Genomic DNA, 6,130 nt, shown 5'->3' on the forward strand with positions numbered 1-6,130 from the left:
TATCCACCCCTCCCAACCCCAAACTCAGCAGTTTCCACATTATTAACATCTTGCATTAGTGGGGTACATCCAGGCGAATCTTATTAACTTTTGTTTATCCTTTCTATTTTCTTTAGCGAATATGTATCACTTTTATAATGCTTTAAATAAATAATTTTTTTAAAAGACCACAGAGCCTCCTCTGAGTCTCCAGAGGTGGTAACATTTTCATATGAAAAGAGAGGGGTGTGGGAATCAGCTGGTGTAGCCACTCTGGAAAACAGATGGAGGTTCCTCAAAAAATCAAAAATAGAACCACCCCATGACCCAGCAATTGCATTCCTAGGCATTTATCCACGGGTGTGCTGTTTCGAAGGGGCACATGCACCCCATGTTTATAGCAGCATGATCAACAGTAGCCAAAGTATGGAAAGAGCCCAAATGTCCATCGATGGATGAATGGATAAAGAAGATGTGGTCTATATATCCAATGGAGTATTACTCGGCAATCAAAAAGAATGAAATCTTGCCATTTGCAACTACGTGGATGGAACTGGAGGGTATTATGCTAAGCGAAATTAGTCAGTTGGAGAAAAGCAAATATCATATGACTTCACTCATATGTGGAATTTAAGATACAAAATAGATGAATACAGGGGAAAGGAAGCAAAAATAGTATAAAAACGGGAAGGGGACAAAACATAAGAGACTCAAATATACAGAGCAAACTGATGGCTGCTGGAGGGGAGGTGAGGGGGGGATGGGCTAAACGGGGGATGGGCATTAAGGAGGGTGCTTGTTGGGATGAGCACTGAGTTTTATAAGTAGGGGATGAACCACTGGGTTCTACTCCCGAAATCATTATCACACTATACGTTAACTAAGTTGGATGCAAATTTAAAAAAATACATTAATTTTAAAAAAGAGGCGGGAGGTGACTGTTAGTGTATTTTCCAAAATTTTTTTCCAGGGCACTTTCATAACCATTGGAGAAGGCACTTTTTAAGACCCTTCCAGAAAAGCAATTCCACAGGAAGAGAAGCACTTAAAAGCTTTCATCTCATCTTGAGAGAGATCTAGATGCTTGCAGGAGGTAGGAGAGAGGCCCCTGGGGCCTCTGAGAGCAGTGCGAGGGGCCAGGAGAGAGGCAGGGCTGGGGCAGGACAGTAATTGGAGGGGCAAGTAACTGGGGTCCCACTTGGCAGCACACGGCTTCCCTCTTCCTGGCCCGGCCCTGCCTTCTCCTCATGGTCCTCGGAATGGTCACCTCAGGGTTCTGCTTTCAGAGGAACAGCCCCTTTCAGGGACCCTTGAGAGCCCTCTCTAACCAGTAGGCCCTGAGCACAGGAAGCTTCTGGTACTGATACCTGGAACAGAAAGGTCTTTGACAGGTAAGCCAACCTAGTCCAGCCTCTGCTTTCCAGAAAGCAGAGAAACTGAGGTGCAAGATGCCACCCAACCTCACCAACAGATGGTAGGCGGAGGCCATAATCTATGTGGAGTCTCTCAGTACAGGCCTTGTTTTCACAGGCCTCCAGACGGGCTCCTCCTGCTTACGGTGTATTGGCAGTAAGTAGACAAGGAGTCAAGGGCATGAGCAGGGCTGACATGGAGGCAGGGAATATGGGAACCCAGAATTAATCAAAAATGTTTCGGGTAAACTTCAGCTGAGGGGAGAAGCGATGAATTTCCTTGGGTGCCTGGAATCTTCTCTCTGAATGGTTTTCGGTGAACATACTAGGTCCCTAGATCCGTTTCTCAGCCGGGGCACGGGGCACTACTGACATTTGGGCTAAACATTCCTTTACTGTGGGGGCTTTCTCGTGCATCGTAGGATGCTTAGCAGTAACCCGGGTTTCTCTACACTACATGCCGACGGCAGCTCCCCACCCCACCCCCAAACCACCACAGATGCCTTCAGATATTGTGAAATGTCCTGGAGGGCATAATTGTCCCTGGTTGAGACCCAGCAGGCTAGAAGGGGAGGTTAGATAATTTTTAAACCTCTAGTAAGGCTGTGTCTCTAACACTAATCTCATCCTCCCCATTCTATCCCCCCACCCCATTTTTTTGGCAAAAAATAAGAACTGCTTAAGAGCTTTTCACAAACAACAATATCTCCCTACGATTTAACAATACTATTTGGTCTGTGTGGTACTGCTTTTTACCTCCAAAAAGGCACTAGGGAGTTTAGGCAAAATTCTACAGAACAGTCATTCATTCACGTAATCTTCACTGGGGACCTGCAAGATTCGGGGCACTGGGGACACAGGTAACAGACAGACACAGGCCCTGGTTTCTAGAAGTTATAGAAGACTCTGAGATGAGTAACAAAGGTAGACCGGCCGGCATTCTCCTCCAGATTACCAATGCCTTTCGATGTCTTTGAGCTATTTCACAACTCTGTTGTGAAACAACAGTAATACACCATGGAAATGCAAATGGTGGTATCCAGAGGAATGCAATTGATTATCGCCCTGTAGATACTGACTATGTTTTCCATCTATTTGTAAATTTACTTTGACATTCCTCATTGCCTGGGTTTGAGAGGTCTTTGTTTCTCCTTTGAATCTGTTGGACATCTGTTAGAGTAAAATCTTTGTCGTTTTACATTTGCGGGAGCCACGACTTTCCTTTGTGTTAAATATTATAAGAGTAGACAGCAAATCGACAAGTAAACATTCTTAAGGGTACAACATGCGATATGGTTGGGGACGACATGTTTGTTGAGTTGTTGTTAATCATCTTTACTTGATAAAGACAAAACCTGGCCACCTACACAGTCTCCTCCTCTTTCCCCCTTATTTCACTGGCCTGTGCAATCTCAGAGAGCAGCAAACTGAAATTCCGGCACCGCCTCCTTTTCTCCCTTTTCTGGGGTCTTCGCCAAGTGAGAAAATGAACATGAAGACAGAATTGGCCTCTGACATGTCAAGTAACTCAAGGACTGTTAGAGAATTCAGTGAAAGTAATTTTTCCCGTCAGGATGGCTCCAAAGCCATCAGAGTAACAGCAAACGTTAAAAACCAAAAACAAGGGGGGGCCTGGGTGGCTCAGTTGGTTGACCGTTCCACCTCGGCTGAGGTCATGATCTCCTAGTTCGCGGGTTCAAGCCCCGCGTCGGACTCTGTGCTGACAGCTCGGAGCCTGGAGCCTGCTTTGGGTTCTGTGTCTCCCTCTCTCTCTGCCCCTCACCGCCCCCCACTCATGCTCTCTCAAAAATGAACAAACGTTACAAAAAATTTAAAAAGGGGCACCTGAGAGGCTCAGTCGGTTGAGCGTCTGACTTTGGCTCAGGTCATGATCTCGCATTCTGTGAGTTCGAGCCCCGCGTAGGGCTCCATGCCGACAGCTCAGAGCCTAGAACCTGCTTTGGATTCTGTGTCTCCCTCTCTGTCTGCCCCTCACCCACTCACGCTCTGTCTCTCTCTCAAAAATAAATACACATTAAAAAAAAAAACAAAGGGGCGCCTGGGTGGCGCAGTCGGTTAAGCGTCCGACTTCGGCCAGGTCACGATCTCGCGGTCCGTGAGTTCGAGCCCCGCGTCGGGCTCTGGGCTGATGGCTCGGAGCCTGGAGCCTGCTTCCGATTCTGTGTCTCCCTCTCTCTCTGCTCCTCCCCCGTTCATGCTCTGTCTCTCTCTGTCCCAAAAATAAAATAAAAAAAAAAAAACGTTGGAAAAAAAAAAAAAAAACAAAAAAAACAAAAAAAACAAAACTGATTTATGGGAAGTAAACAGAAGGGGCAAAGCATCTTCAACACTGGGCATGCCTGCAGCACGGGCCAGCGGGCACAAACGTCATTGGTCTCCAGCTTTTAAGGACCCATAACAATCCACTCAGGATAAAACTGACTTCGTCCTTGTTCCGTGGCTCAGTTAGGACACTCCTTTTCCTTCCAACTCGCTCTTTGCTTAAAACATTCAGTTGTTTACAAAAGGTTGGAGGGTAGAAATAATAGGGGAGGGGACAAAGGGGTGGTTCTGCAGGCCATGTGGGATGTTTCTTCTCCCACAAGGGTCACTTTCAAATATACTTCAGACTTTAAATCAGAGCTTGATGCTTCTTTCGAACATATTTGCAAGGTCTTAACTATGAAAATTGTGAAGTCCACTTTTGAAGGGTAAATTTACTTCCTTATCTTGATTTTGGCCTAGTTTAACTAATGCTCCAGTTTTCTTCTGATATTAAGAAATAGATGGCGTCTGGGTGGCTCAGTCCATTAAGCATCCAACTTCACCTTGAGTCATGATCTCACGGTTCATGGATCTGAGCCCCGCGTTGGTCTCTGTGCTGATAGCTCGGAGCCTGGAGCCTGGAGATGTCTCTCTCTCTGACCCTCCCCTGCTCAGTGTCTCTCTCAAAAATAAACATACATTTCGGGGCGCCTGGGTGGCTCAGTGAGTTACACCTCCGACTTTGGCTCAGGTCACGATCTCGCGGTCCGTGAGTTCGAGCCCCGCGTCGGGCTCTGGGCTGACTGCTCAGAGCCTGGAGCCTACTTCTGATTCTGTGTCTCCCTCTCTCTGACCCTTCCCCGCTCACGCTCTGTCTCTCTGTCTCAGAAATAAAACATTAAAAAAAACTTAAAAATGGGGCGCCTGGGTGGCTTGGTCGGTTAAGCGTCCGACTTCGGCTCAGGTCACGATCTCACGGTCCCTGAGTTCGAGCCCCGCGTCGGGCTCTGTGCTGACAGCTCAGAGCCTGGAGCCTGTTTCAGATTCTGTGTCTCCCTCTCTCTCTGCCCCTCCCCTGTTCATGCTCTGTCTCTCTCGGTCTCAAAAATAAATAAACGTTAAAAAAAATTAAAAAAAAAAAAACTTAAAAAAAAAATTATCCCTATTGTGCAAATGAGGTACTCGGGGTTCTACAGATTATCTTGCCGTAGGGCACCCAGCTTATATGTTGGCCTGAGACTTCCCTTCCAAATGACCAGTTACCTCGTGAACCCATCCTTTCCCCAGACTTGAAATGTACCCGGATCATCAAACCCCTTACTGATTTTGTTTCTGGGTGTTCTACGCATGCCAGCGTGCATGAACTTTCCTGTTTGGGCTCAAGCTATCTACTGCATTGTAAACAGGTCATATTGCTGCGAGAGTTACCTTTGAAACCGAAGAACTTCTGGCATGACACGTTCCTTGATGTAGTTTAGCTCGAGTGACACCTGGCTCAACCTGGCCCTGCCCCACAGAACGGGACAAGCCACCTCGCACACACTGCCTCCCCCTTCTGCGCAGCTCTTAGGCAAGTTCTGCCAAATAAAGTACAAACTTCACCTGGAGGGAGGGGTCTGCCCCAACCACCCCAAGACCCTCTCTCTACAAACACAGCTACCCCATACAAAGCAACAATTCCTTCCCCCAGAACACCTCTCTTTAAACTGAGGGCAGAGCGTCAGGGGGAAATATGGAAGTTTATTCTCCCCCTCCCCCCAATCTCACTGATTGCCAGTTTATTCTTAAAGTCAAGATGTTGCGATCCCCTTAAATCCTCCATCCAGTATGAAAAACGAGCTTTAGGGGCACCTGAGTGGCTCACTTGCTTAAGCATCCGACTCTGGCTCTGGTCGTGATCTCACAGTTCACAAGTTCAAGCCCTGTGTTGGGCTCTGTGCTGCCAGCCCCGAGCCTGGAGACTGCTTCAGATTCTGTGTCTCCCTCTCTCTCTCTGCACCTCCCTGCGCTCACACACACTTTCTCTCAAAAAGAAGCAAACATTAAGAAAATTTTTTTAGGGGCGCCTGGGTGGCTCAGTCGGTTGGGTGTCCGACTTCGGTTCAGGTCACGATCTCATGGTTCGTGAGTTCGAGCCCCGCGTCGGGCTCTGTGCTGACAGCTCAGAGCCTGGAGCCTGTTTCGGATTCTGTGTCTCCCTCTCTCTGCCCCTCCCCCACTCGTGCTGTCTCCCTCTGTCTCAAAAATAAATAAACATCAAAAAAAATTTTTTTAATTTAAAAAAAAAAAAAAAAGCTTTCCCGCATCGGGCTCTGGGCTGACAGCTCAGAGCCTGGAGCCTGTTTCAGATTCTGTGTCTCCCTCTCTCTCTGACCCTCCCCCGTTCATGCTCTGTCTCTCTCTGTCTCAAAAATAAATAAAAACATTAAAAAAAAAAAAAATTAAAAAAAAAAAAAAAAAAAAAAGCTTTGAAT

The sequence above is a fragment of the Panthera onca genome, chromosome A3 (genome assembly GCF_046562875.1).
Source record: "Panthera onca isolate mPanOnc1 chromosome A3, mPanOnc1 haplotype 2, whole genome shotgun sequence".
In the NCBI taxonomy this organism is placed as follows: domain Eukaryota; kingdom Metazoa; phylum Chordata; class Mammalia; order Carnivora; family Felidae; genus Panthera; species Panthera onca.